Source organism: Oryctolagus cuniculus, chromosome 1 (assembly GCF_964237555.1).
Source record: "Oryctolagus cuniculus chromosome 1, mOryCun1.1, whole genome shotgun sequence".
In the NCBI taxonomy this organism is placed as follows: Eukaryota; Metazoa; Chordata; class Mammalia; order Lagomorpha; family Leporidae; genus Oryctolagus; species Oryctolagus cuniculus.
In genome coordinates, this window is record NC_091432.1 from 232,618,763 (window position 1) to 232,631,872 (window position 13,110).

At 61.8% G+C, this 13,110-nt stretch overlaps 1 long non-coding RNA gene across 1 annotated transcript; it reads right to left on the bottom strand.

Moving 5' to 3' along the window:
• Positions 1 to 1,467: 1,467 nt before the first annotated feature.
• Positions 1,468 to 6,939, bottom strand: LOC108175997 (uncharacterized). The gene is made up of 2 exons (XR_001792672.3): positions 6,509 to 6,939; positions 1,468 to 1,736 (listed from the first exon to the last, which is right to left on the bottom strand). It is a non-coding gene; the product is annotated as an uncharacterized lncRNA (long non-coding RNA).
• Positions 6,940 to 13,110: the final 6,171 nt, after the last annotated feature.

Genomic DNA, 13,110 nt, shown 5'->3' on the forward strand with positions numbered 1-13,110 from the left:
AGGGGAAAAGTCTCTCCCCCGGAGCTCCTCCAGCCCGCGGCTCCTCGCCTGAGCCCCGTGAGCCCGGTGAGGGCGCACCTGGGCCATCTCCACCACCGGATGTGCCATTCGTTACCACGGTGACAGCGACCAGGCCCCTCCAAGGCCAGTGCCCTCTCCTCCCCTGGAAGCCTCCCCCGGAGAGCACCAACCCTCTGAGCCCCGACATTCGCCGGCTCCACCACCTTGCTGTTCCCGGGGGGCCTGGTGAATGCAGGGGTCTCCTGCTCTCTCAGGCTCTGCTGGCGTGCCGGGGTGGAGTGGGGTGCGGGAGGGAGAAAATGGCCTCCTGCACCTGCTCTGTTCTTGGGAACACCTGGAGCCTCAGGGATGGCGCGGAGATCCGGGGCAGACCGGCCAGAACCAGACCCAGCAGGCCTCGAGCCCAGTGCCAGCCCTAGGAGGAGGTGGGGGCAGCTGTGCGGCCCCGGGGCAGGCAGGGTCCCCACTCTGAGCTGGTGTCCTCGGCTGCGAGGTGCGGCCGGCCCCCGTTGCTGCTGCTGACCGAGCACCCGGCACGGAGGTGGCCCACGATCAGGATGAGCCTCTGGGCCTGGGCTTCCTCCTCCCGGTAATGGGGCCGCTTCCCTCCCCAGCGGGACGTCAGGAGGGCGGCTGGGGAACCCGCCCCTCCTGCTGGGGACCGTGGTGTCCTGCCCCTCACCATGTGCTACGCACTGCTTTACCTGGGCAAACACTGTGTTTGATAAAGCGACTCTCGTGTCCTGAGTCCCCGGCTGCCCGGACGGACTCGCGCTGGCACCCACAAAGGCCCCATCAGGCACGGGGCACGGCCAGTGGGGGCGCACCCCTGCATCCCGGGAGCCGAGCGAGCCCCCTACTTGCTGTGTGCGGACGCCGATGCCTGCTTCTCTTGTCCCAGTTCTGGGAAACCACTGGAGGCAGCTTGGGCCTTGTGGAGAAAGGCAGCTACAGGCGCGTGGCCCTTTGTCCTCATGGCTGTGACCCCAGGTTAAGTCAGCCACGCCCACATCGGAGTGCCCGGGCTCCTGGCTGTAGCTCCCTGGGAGGCAAGTGACGGCTCCAGTGATGGGGCTCCTGCACCCTCGTGGGAGACCTGGAAGAAGCTCCCGGCTCCTGGCTTTGGATCGGCCCAGCTCAGGCTGTTGTGGCCATTTGGGGAGTGAACCAGCGGATGGAGATCTCTCTCTCTCCCTCTCTGCCTCTGTCTGTAACTCTATCTCACACAGGTGCAGGGGCCCAAGCACTTGGGCCATCTCCACTGCTTTCCCAGGCCACAGCAGGGAGCTGGATCGGAAGTGGAGCAGCCGGGACTCTAACAGGCGCCCATATGGGACGCCAGCACCACAGACGGCATCTTTACCCGCTATGCCACAGTACTGTTACTGGAGAAATTGCAGGGTTCTTGTCTTCGTGCCAGAAAGAATTCAGGCATGAGACAGAGAGTAGTAGGAGGTAAAATAGCAAGGTTTATTAGGGCAGGGACATCCATAAGGATGGATGGGCACCCCCCAGACAGAGCCTGAGAGACTGGGGGGGGGGGGCAGCGAGGTTACATGATTGAGTGGAGAGACGACACCTGGCCAGGCCAGGCGGGCGGCTCAGCAGAGAGGCAGAGGGCTGAGCGCACTGTCCGCTGTCCTGTCCGCTGTCCGCTGTCCGGTTGAGGCTGGGGGTTTTTAAGGAGATGGGTCTTTGTCTTCACACATCTCCTCCTGAAACAAAGGGTTTTATGGCTGTAAATATTAAGAAGCTCCTGTCTGAGTTTTCCCCTGAAGGTATCAGACAGGAGGAAGCCTAGCTGGGCCATCCTGGGTTCAGAGGAAGGGTGAGCAGGACCCCCTAGAGAATGGGGATCCGGAGCAGGGTGTTTGAAATGCTGACACTGGGCTGCACCTGGGAGACTGTGGGAGATTTGTCAGGCAGAAGGGGCGGGGCCCCCACCTGGCAGGTTATCGGGTAGGAGGGGGCAGGGCAGGATGGGAACACTGGGCTGCCCCTGCAGCATTATCGGGATGACTTGGAGATGCAGATGCAGATGCTGGACATAGGAGTCTTCTCCGGAGGCCTTTATCACACACACATAAGCTCATACCTAACTTCCTGCCTAACAATACCAGCCGCAATAAATAAAATCTTAAAAGAAAAAAAAGGCCCAGCTATCCGGTTGGGGGCCAATGCCTGTGCCACCCCCAGAATCGTGGACCAGACCCATCCTGTGACAGCCTGAGCCTGTCCTTCGCGGGGCGGGGCTGCTCTGCCCCGCTGGTTCTTCTCAAAGGTCAGGAGAGACGCGCTCCTGGCCCAGGGCTGGGCAGAGGGAAACCTCCCGCCCACGGACCTGACCTCAGCCGGAATCTCTTCCTCCCAGCCGCTGAAATGAGCCAGCGAGGCCACGGCTTGGCAAGGAGGACAGAACCTTCTCTGATCTGCGGCCAGGGCCGTCCACAAAGCTGCCCTCGGCCGGGGGAGCCGCCGCTGCCGTTTGGAGCGCGGTGCCGACCGTGGCCGGGCTCCTCACTGGGCCTCGGTTTCTTTGCCTTTCGGTGAGCTCGGTGCCCCTGCCCGGCCGGGGAGGGGCCGGGAGCCTGGCGGTGGGCACGGGGAGGGGTGGCCTGGTGGACACCCAACAGCGCGTGCACAAGAATAAGCGCAAGGCCTGTGTCTTCCCAGGTGAGGTCGGTCTTCCACGCTGTCAGTGCTGCCAAGGTGCCCCCGCCTGCCCCCTCGGCTGCCTGCCGGGCGGGTTTATTCCAGCTCCCATCCTTGGTATTTCCTGAGGATCCAAACCCTCTCTTCACGCTGGTTAATTGCCTGGAACATCAGAGGAGGCCGGGGGAGGAGGAAGCGGCCCCACCTCGGCCGCTGGTTCCTGACCCATGCAGCCGGCGGTGGGGAACCGCACACGTGAACTCGAAGCGACTGGGGCTGGAGTGACCTTTTAATATGCACCTCGGCCGGGCGTCATCCCTGTGGCTGGCGTCAGCCCTCGTCTGAGACGCAGCGTTTGCGAAATGTGCTGTGCAGGCCACAGATGCACACCAGGCTCAGAGCAAGGAGCCGTCTACTTATTTCTTTATTTATTATTCATTTGAGAGACAGAGAGGCGGAGATCTCCAGCCTGCTCAGTTCACTCCCCCAGATGCCCACGAGGCTGAGGCTGAGCCCGGAGGACGTCAGGAAACAGCCTGGCACTCCATCAGGGGCTCCCACGCGCGTGGCAGGGACCCAAGAACTTGAGCCATCACCTGCCGCCTCCCAGGGTGCGCCTTGCAGGAAGCTGGAACTGAAAGCGGAGCTGGGTCTCGAACCCAGACACTGCAACTGGGGACGCAGGGGTCCCAAGCTGCCTCTGACCCACTGCTCGGGTGGCTCGAAGCCCCTCCTGGGACAGAGGCCCGGCAGGGGGCCGCCCCGCACCCCCCACCCAGGGTGAGCCGGCCAGCTTGTCCGTCTCCCTTCCTCTGACTACTCCTTTGCAAGAACTGAGCCCTGTTGAGCGTACAGGGGCAGCGGGCAGCCATTCAAAGTGCCCCTTTTGGGTATGTGGCAGCCATGTGACCCAGGCCAGCCAATCACAGGCTCCCTAGCACGGGGCTCAGTGAAGGAGCCTGGGAGATTGTGATACTGAGGGGGCTGGCGCTGTGTGTAGCCGGTCCCCTCCCCACACTAAGGGAGCCCCAGCCCGGGAAGAGAGAACGAGGCCCTGGCCTCCCACTCACCCGGGGCTAGACGTCTAGAAGCCTCCTTCTTTGCTTAAACAGAATGTCAAAGAACATCCTCCTTCGCGCCAAGCCCTGTGGTGGTGCGGACAGAGCCCCGGGGTCCGCACCCAGCTGCCCCCACCTTCTCTCCGATCTCCCCTTCCCTTCCCAACCCCACTCACGGACCAGCCACCTGCCGCCTTGCTGATCCCCAGGTATGCCCCTCCCCACCCCGTCGGAATTCTCTTCTCCCAGGGGTTCACTGAGCCGAAACCTCGCCTTCAAATCTGTGCTCAAATCTCGCATCCTCAGCCAGGCTCACCCAATCGCTGGATCAAGCGATCGATCATTGATCGATTCTGGCCGTATCCGTTCTGCCCTCTCCAGAGGCCGCCTCCCTATCTCCGCGCTCCGGGGTGAGGGTCGTGGTTCACCGGGTCTGTGCCTCACCTCCAGCCACAGCCACAGGTCACTGAATTGCCTGGAATCCAGTCCATCTGATTCGGATTTCTGGCCCTGAGACCCAAAATAATCCAGATGGAGATAAGGGAGGAGTGTGGTTCTGGGTCCTGACTCCAACCTGTCTGCTTCCCGGAGCCTTGGGGAGCCCGGCGGGTGTGTATGAGTGGGACTGGCTGCCAGATGGGCTGAGACCACAAGGAGATAATGGACAGTGCCCCGGGACACCTGCTTCCGCTCCCCCCCTGCCCTGTCCGCCGGGGCTGGGGAAGAGTGTGTTAGGAATTCGCCAATGGCACACTCATCCTGCAATTGAAACACACAAGCTGACAGTCATCAGGTACAAGTGGTGAGAGCCGGAGGCTGCCACCAGCCCGCCCTGCTGCCGCGGGGCCGCTGACGCCATGCTGTTCCTGACATCCAAGGCGGCCTTCAGAAGTGGCACCGGGAAGGGACGCTGGCATCCCATGTGACGGCCAGGTCGAGTCCCGGCTGCTCCATTTCCCATCCAGCTCCCTGCCAATGCGCCTGGAAAAGCAGCGGAAGATGGCCCAAGATGGGCCCCTGCACCCACGTGGGAGACCCGGTGGAGATCCAGGCTCCTGGATTCAGCCTGGGCCAGCTACAGCTGCTTTGGTCATCTGGGGAGTGACCCAGGGATTGGAAGAGCTACCCCCCGCCCCGTACCTCTCTGCCTTTCAAATAAATAAATCTTTAAAAAGAAGAAGGAGTGACACCACCCTACAGCTGGAGTGATGGCCACAGGATCACTGGACACTGTCTTCTTGCCCCACACTGGGCCAACCACAGATGGCGTCAGATTTAAGGGAGGTAGAGTCAGGAGATCCATTTTAAAGATGTGTAGCCTGAGGCCCAGTTGGCAGCTGGCATCCGCGGGCACTGGTCCAGGGTGAGCTCCCCGGGGCGGTGGGACCTCTCCCTGCTTTGGTCACCTTTTGTCACTATGACAAAATACCGAGGCAAAGCCGCCTTATCAAGAAAAGCTTCCATTGTGCACACTCAGAGAGCGAAGAGCAGGAGGGAGCCAGGTGCGGGGCCGCCGCACGTCCCCACGGTGACCCTAACGCCTCTCCCTCTGCAGCTAAAGTCACCGGGGCTCCATCTGCGACCCCACCCTGGAGACTTCCCCGAAGCCCCGCCTCCAACCAGCAGTATCACACTAAGTTCCACGCTCAGAATCCCCTTAACCCAAGACTTCCGGGGTTAAAATCCCGAGTGAGTTTTTGGGGGGCACGTCAGCCCCCCCCATCCTCCAATGTCAGGATCGCCTGAGTCAGGAGACTCCGGGTAGAAGCCCCTTCCCTCTCAGGAATGGGGACACGGACGCAGCTCCAAGGGACGCTAACGGGAGACCCCAGGCACACACGGGCGCACGCTGGGTGGTCCTCTTGATAGGGACCGTCCACCACGGGCAGCCGCACAGGGACGGCAGATGGAGTGGTGGTGGCCGGGGGTAGGCAAAGGGAGACAGGAGCACCTTGGAGGGTGGCCCAGCTGGGGCTGGAGAGTGGGGATGGGCACACAGGCTGGTGACCTTGGTCTTGACATTGACTGGGAAGCAAACAGCCGGTGTGGGGGGTGCCGGCCTCCTTGGTGAGACTGTGCTGGAAGGCGGGCGCCACGAGGTGCTGGCACATTCCTGGTGGGGTGCCCTGTCTCAGGGGACACCGGCCCCGCGGCGGCGGCGGCGGCAGCAGCCCGTGATGGAGGCCATCTGCCGCTCCCCGGGCAGGCGCCAGGCCTTAGGCCGGCTGCCGAAGCGCAGGGGTGTGGTGGGGCAGGCGCGTTTCCTGGACCCAGCTGAGGGAGGAGAAGGGTTTGTCAATCAGGAACGGCTGCCAAGGCACTTCCAGGGAAGCTGCTCTCTCCCCGGGGGTGGCTCCAGGCAGGGGCTCGGGAGCCGGGGGTGCCAAGACCCTTTCAGGGCCCTCTTGGTTCACACGCACACGGCCCACAGGGCTGGCTCCCGGGGGCAGCTCAAGGATGGGCCACCCGCCTTGCGGCCCGGACAGGAGCCCAGGATTCCGTTCCTGGTGCAGGCTCCTGGGACAGCTGGCCAGGCCCCACACAGGAGAAACGGGAGCCCCTCCAACTCCCCCGCCCCACTGCAGCCCCCAGGCCCCACACAGCCTCGGGTTGCTCCCACAGCCTTTGTCACCAGGCAGGCATTTATGGCTGTTTGTTTTTTTTCTTTTTAAATCTCTTAAGCACGCTTCCTGCCTGCCTTCTGACGCAAGGACCATCCCCGGAGCTCCCTGACGGCCCCGCCAAAGTCAGCCTTGCCAGGCACAGGGGCTCGGCACCTGTGACAGCAGCAGCAGCAGCAGCCGCCGGCGTTTCTCCGGTGCCTCCGGGGGGCCAGGCACACCGTGGATGCTTTATGCGTAACCTCAGCGGCTTCGTCTTCGGCGCCCCACCTGCAGGGTACGGCAGCTTCAGGCCCATCTCACAGCGGAGGGACTGGCCCGGGGCTGCAGATGGCCGGCCTTATCTAAGGCCGCAGATCTGGACGGCCGTGGAGCGTGGAGCGTTCAGTTCTGAAGCCAAGGCCCCGTGCTCTGAACCCCCAGGCGGAGCTGTGGCTGGGATTCAAGCCAGCCGTTCCCTTGCACAACTCTTGTTGCTTAAAATTCCTTCTTCGTGCAGAGCTGGATCTGCCTTTCGAGGCCAGGGGACCACTCGCGCGCGCGCGCACACACACACACACACGCTCCCTTCCCCCTCCCCCAGCCCTTCAGGAACCCGAGGACACTGCTGTGTCCACCCTCGATCTTGTTTTTTGGGCCAAACAACTGCCAGCCAGCAGCTCGCCCTCGGAGCTTGGCTTGCAGCCCCTACAGCGGGCAGAGGGTCCCTGTGGCTCGTTACGGCCCCTCACAGAAGGCCACCCTCCCCAAGTGCAGCTGACTCGGCTCAGGCCGGAAGGGGCACACTCCCCCCACCACACACACAACCCTCTCTGCTCCGGGCGCCAGGAGTTCTGGGCTCGGAAGCAGGCCTGGACACGTAGTGGGCGGCACCAGTGCTCCTGCCCCGGAGTGATGCAGGGCTCCAGGCTGGGAACAGGACAGAGCAGCCCTGGGCTCGGGGCCCTCCTGAGTCGGGGGCCGTGGGGACCGCGCAGAGCTGGCGTCGGCTCCCAGCTCGGGGTAGGCGGGTCCCAGGGACAGCCAGCCCAGGGTAACATCGGAGATGGCCAGAGCCGCGGTCAGAGCTTGACAAGTCCCTCCAGGACCGTCTGTGCCGGGTACAAGTGCAGGCCAGCGTTGATTACAACGATAGCATCAGTGGTGATAGTAGATAGCTTGTTTTTAGTGCTTCGCCCAGTCAAACACCCTGCAGGGTTACGGGGGAGGGGAGAGAGTGAGAGATCCTCCATCCACAGGTTCGCTCCCCAAGTGGCCACAGTGGCCAGGGCTGGGCCAGACAGAAGCAAGGGGCTCCATCTGCGTCTTCCATGTGGATGGCGGGGCCCAAGCACTTGGGTCATCCTCTGCTGCTTTTCCCAGGCCATTGGAAGGGAGCTGGATTGGAAGAGGAGCAGCTGGGACTTGAACTGGTGCCCATATGGGATGCCAGCACTGCAGGTGGCGGCTTTACCTGCTGCCCCCCAGCGCCGGCCCCCACAGTGTATCTTTTAAATGACATTGTGCCTGGGACAGCTTCTCTCGTTTAATTCTCATTGCCTGCCGTTGGCAATGGAGTCTGTGATTATTCCCGTTTTATTGATGAGAGAACAGAGGGGCTGCTCAGCCAGTCCTGTGGCTTGAAAGTGGCCTGCCCGCAGCCTTCAGACGTACCTAGGGAGGAGGCCTGAGGCCAGGGCAGCACACAGCCCGGGGCAGAGTCCCTGGTCTGCCGCCCAGGGCGTGGTCTCCCCTTCCCGCCTCTCAAGCCCTCAGCAAATCAGATGACGCCTGCTCCTGCTGGGGGCGGGGGGGCCTCTGCTCCCAGGGATTCAGACAGAGCTCTCAGCCAGACATACACAGATAGCCAGGGGGCCCCGTGGGGAGTCCAGCCAACCCAGGAAACTAACCATCGTCTGTGCCCCCATCACCATCCCGCCATCCACCTACATCTCCTAAAGGATGTTTAAGCTCTCACTCAAATCAGAAACACAGTCACGACTCCGCCTGATGTGACACCGCTGTCCCGGTCCAACCACAGCCGCACCGGTCGCCTCCCCAGACGGGGAGATCAAGTCTTCAAGTGAGGTTCACGCCTTCTGGTACCCCAGGGCTTCAGTGCTACCGTATAAAGTCAGTGCCTCTGGGGCCGGCGTTGCGGCACAATGGGCAAAGCTACTGCCTGTGACGCCGGCATCTCATACGGGCTGCTCTGCCTCCGCTTCTGCTCCCGGCTAATGCACCTGGGAAGGCAGCAGAAGATGGCCTGAGGGTTTGGGTCACCACCACCCACACGGGAGACCCGGATGGAGCTCCAGGCTCTGGCTTTGGCCTGGCCCAGCCCTGGCCACTGTAGCCATTTGGGGAGTGAACCAGCGGATGGAAGACCCCCCCAGCCGTCTTTGTCACTCTGCCTTTCAAATAACCTTTAAATTTTTTTTTAATTTTAATTTTAGTTTTTGACAGATTCAATGTGATTTGTAGATACGATTTTAAGAAACAAATCTTTTTTTTAAAAAAAAAAAAAGGTCAGTACATCATACGCAACGTGACCGGGGATAAGAGCGAAGACGGCTGCACGGACCCTCACAGTGAGCGCGGAGCAGCGCTCGTGGCAGCGGCACTGCTGTTTCAGCCGCTCCTCCGGCTTGTAAACCCCGGCTGCTTGGAGAAACATCCCCACTCGCCGGAGGCCAGGCCAGGACACACACAGCCAGCTGGGGACCTTGCTCCGGCCCTGCTTGGTGGTACAGCCACCGAGCTGTCCGGCTTCGGGATGGTGGGAAACACGGAATCATGGCTTGCGGAACCTCTGTGGCTGGGAAGTGGGGTCTGGCCCGAAGCGAGGCAGTGGCCAAGGCGTTCAGTGGGTCCCCAGGGGGTGGTTTGGGCAGAAATATTGCCTGCTGGGAAGGCAAATCGATATCCTGAGTGTCTGTTCCAGCAAGGACGGAACGCCACTCCTTCCACGATGCAGGTGGCCGGGCGCCTGGGGGAGCGGCGCTCCATGTCGGCAGACCAGACGCTCGGCGGGGCCACAACCAGGTCGTCCTGGCTCTTGAGTTCTTTGGGCAGTGACGGGGTGGCTGGGGACGAGGTGAGCGGTGTCCACAGACAGGTCTTCCTGTCTACCCGATTTTTTAATTTTTAAAAGAATATTTATTTTTACTTATTTGAAAGGGTTACAGAGAAAGGTAGACACACACACACACACACACACACACACAGAGGTCTTCCATCTGCTGGTTCACTCCCCACGTGGCCACAATGGCTGGAGCTGCGCCGATCTGAAGCCAGGAGCCAGGAGCCTCTTCTGGGTCTCCCACACAGGTGCAGGGGCCCAAGCACTTGGGCATCTTCCACTGCTTTCCCAGGCCATAGCAGAGAGCTGGATCGGAAGTGGAGCAGCCGGGACTTGAACAGGTGTCCATATGGGATGCGGGCACTGCAGGCCGGGGCTTTAACCCCCTGTGCCAAGCGCCGGCCCCGCGTCCACCCAGTCATTCTCTGCTCCTCTGCTGAGGTCACCTTTGGGACCCAAAAATCTTCATCCGTTCTTCCTCACTCAGAAGGGCCTTTCCCACACAGTTCTCCCCCAAAATGTTTGTCACCTGCTTTCCAGCCCTGGTCCTTCCGAGCCCCTGACCAAATCACCGGCCACAGCCCGTGAATCCGTATACGGTCGCCCTGTGGTCACTTGTGCTTCCAAGGAGGGTGCAGTGGTCAGAGTTCTGCCAGTGAGGGGCACTCCCCTCGCCACTGCCCTACAGGGCCGTCCCAGAGACGAGCTGTGGTGCCGCCCACCTAGTGGACACAGCCCCCGTGAACCAAGCCTGCATCGACTCTTTGTCAGCTGACTGTAGGGTACCCCCAGGAGGCCACAGGTGCAGCCTGGGAGAGAGCAGGTGGCAGGAGCAGGACCAAGTGCGTTTGGGCCACTGCAGGTGACTTACCTGGACCACCCAGGCCTGCTCGGGCGGGAGAGGCGGGAACTCACCTTGTCCTGAGACGGGAAGTCTCAGCACAGCCCGTACCACGGGAGCCCACGGGACGCCACGGCCGTGGAGGCCCCGCCCTCAGCCAGCCCCTGCCGAGCGGCAGGTCCCAGCGCGTCGGCAGTGCCTGCTGCTCCTTGCTCCCCGGCTCCGATCAGCAAAGCGTCGCCAGCACCGTGGGTCAGTGTGGCGCCTTGGGGAAGGGAAATTGGCCCAGGTCCCTGCTTACATCGCGAGCCAGGGCTGCAGGGGTGACCCGCCCGAGGCAGCACGCTGGCGGCACGGCTGGCCTTGGCCATGGACGGGAAACTGCTGCCTGTGCCCTCGTGCGCAGGGGTGGGGGCACACTCCGCAGATCAGCGGCTGCACATAGCAGGGACCAGGGCAGGGGCGGGGGACGGGGGGGGGGCGGGGGAGGTACTGTCAACTCTCTCAGGCGCTGAGTCCGCTTGTGGGACAGCAGTGAAAGACAGAGGCAGCGCCGAATCTGGAACTGGGAAAGGGACCATGGATGGGCTCGGGGACGCACTGCACGCACAGTGAGACGGACCCGAGCTGGAACCATGAGTCCCCTGGCCTCCATCAGCCCCTGCCCTGACGGGGGGCCGCAGTGACACTGGGGGCCTCCCGGCATCTGTGTCATTTGTCAGTGTCCAGTAGTCCCCAGCTGTCTGATTACTTCCCTTTCCCTGGGCACGTTCCCCCGGTGGAAGGCCATAGCTTTGGGGAAGGCTGGGAAGGACCAAGCACCACGCATTTCCCATAGGGCACTGGGGTCCTTCCTGGAGGGGATCTCAGCCTCCCCTTCGGGCAAGGAGTCGCAGGCTGGGGGCGCACCGCGGGGCCCTGACGCGCTGTTTTGTGATTCAGGAGGGAGGTTTGTGCGTCTGACCCGAATTCTGCCTGTGTAGATCACGTGGGGATTCCGAGGCTTCCTGTCTCCTCGCTGCTGGGACCCCAGGACCAAGTGGCCAGCGCCACAGCCCTGCGGACTGTCTCCTCCGCCGTGCACTGACTCAGCCCCATCGCGGCAGCCACGCCCACTCTGAATGCCACCACTTGGCCCCTGCACCTTGGGACCTGGTGGCCCCACTGCCTTTGAGTTGCCAATTGGCTGAGTGCCAGGTCCCTTGGCCAGATTCTGCCCTACAGAGGGGCAGCCACAGGGCTCCACTCCCAGCCTGTTCCTCACGGTACTGGAAGGGACATCTTCCGGGTCCCTCCAGGTGGGTGAGAGCTCGTAAACCACACGCCCAGGCTAAGGTTCCCATCCCCCAAGCCTCTGCCTCCCAAGGGTATCTGGCGCATCCACTCAAGGCCCCTTCGGGATGCGTGCTTCAACCACCCACTAACCAACCATCCCACCAACTAATGACACAACCCACCTACCAACCAACCAGACAAGAAATAACCCACCAACCAACCAAACAAGCAAACCACCCACCCACTGAACAACCCACCCACCCACCCTCCAACCAATGAGCTCCCCCACCAACCCACAAACCAACCAATCCACCAAATAACCAATCAGCTAGCCCCCCACCAACCAAGCCAACCCACCAGCCAACCTACCTACCCACCAATAAACCAACCAAACAACTCACCCAGCAACCAACCAAAGCACCAATCCACAAACCATTCAACCCACCAATCAATCAACCAACTCCTTCACCAACCAACCAAAAAACCCATCTACCAATCATCCCACCAAGCAACTAAACAATCTACCTACCAACCAACAGGCAAACAACCCACCAACTCACAAACCAACCAACCAATCAACCCACCCACCCACCCACCAACCAACCAACGTACCTACCAATCAATCAACTAGCCCACCAACAAACCCACTAACCCACCAAAAACCCACTAACCCACCAACCAACCAACCCTCCAACCCCCTCACACACACCCCACCCGCCAGCCAACCAGTCTGAGCCCTCTCCAGCGCCCTGGGCCACCTCGTCAAGTGCAGGCTCTGCCCGCTGAGCTGTGGCTCGGGAGTTTCCCCAGAGATCACATGTGGGAAAAGTAATCCCAGAGCCAGGAGTAACGGCATCTGGAGGTGGGGCTTTCGGGAGGTGCCTGGCGGGTTGGTGGGTGATCGAGCCGACAGCTTTGTTCCGAGCGCAAGCTCTTTCCTGCAGCTCATCCGCCTCACCCCGCGATGCCCGGTGCTGCCTCGGGACTCTGCACCTGCGAGAAACCCACACCTCCCCAGATGCAGCCACACGACCTTGGACTTCCCAGCCCCAGACCTGTAAGACTCAGATCCCTCTATGAGCTACCGAGTCTCAGGCATTCTGAGAAATGGCAGAGCCCACGGCAATACACTCAGCCTGAGCCAACTTCCCGTCCCTTCCACCCTCACCCCACCACCCCACCACCCCACCCTCCGTTCCCACTCATGGGCTCAGACGAGTCTGTGTGCCTTAGAACACAGGCCGCTCTGTTGGAGAGCAATGAGCCCCTCACTCCTGACCCCAAGCAAGGGGTCGTGAGAACCCCTGGTCTGCAGCCAGTGGTCAGGGGCACGGGTGACTCTCCTGAGTCACAGCTGACATCTAAATGAGGGGCACAGGGGGCCGGCGTCGTGGTGCAGTGGGCTAAGTTGCCACTTGGGACACCCGCATCCCACATCAGAGCGCCGGTTCTGAGTCCTGGCTGCCCTGCTTCTGATCCAGCTCCCTCCTAAGGTGCCTGGGAAAGCAGCAGATGAGGGCCCAAGTCCCTGGGGCCCTGCCACCCATGCAGGAGACCAGCATGGACAGCCTGGCCCAGTCC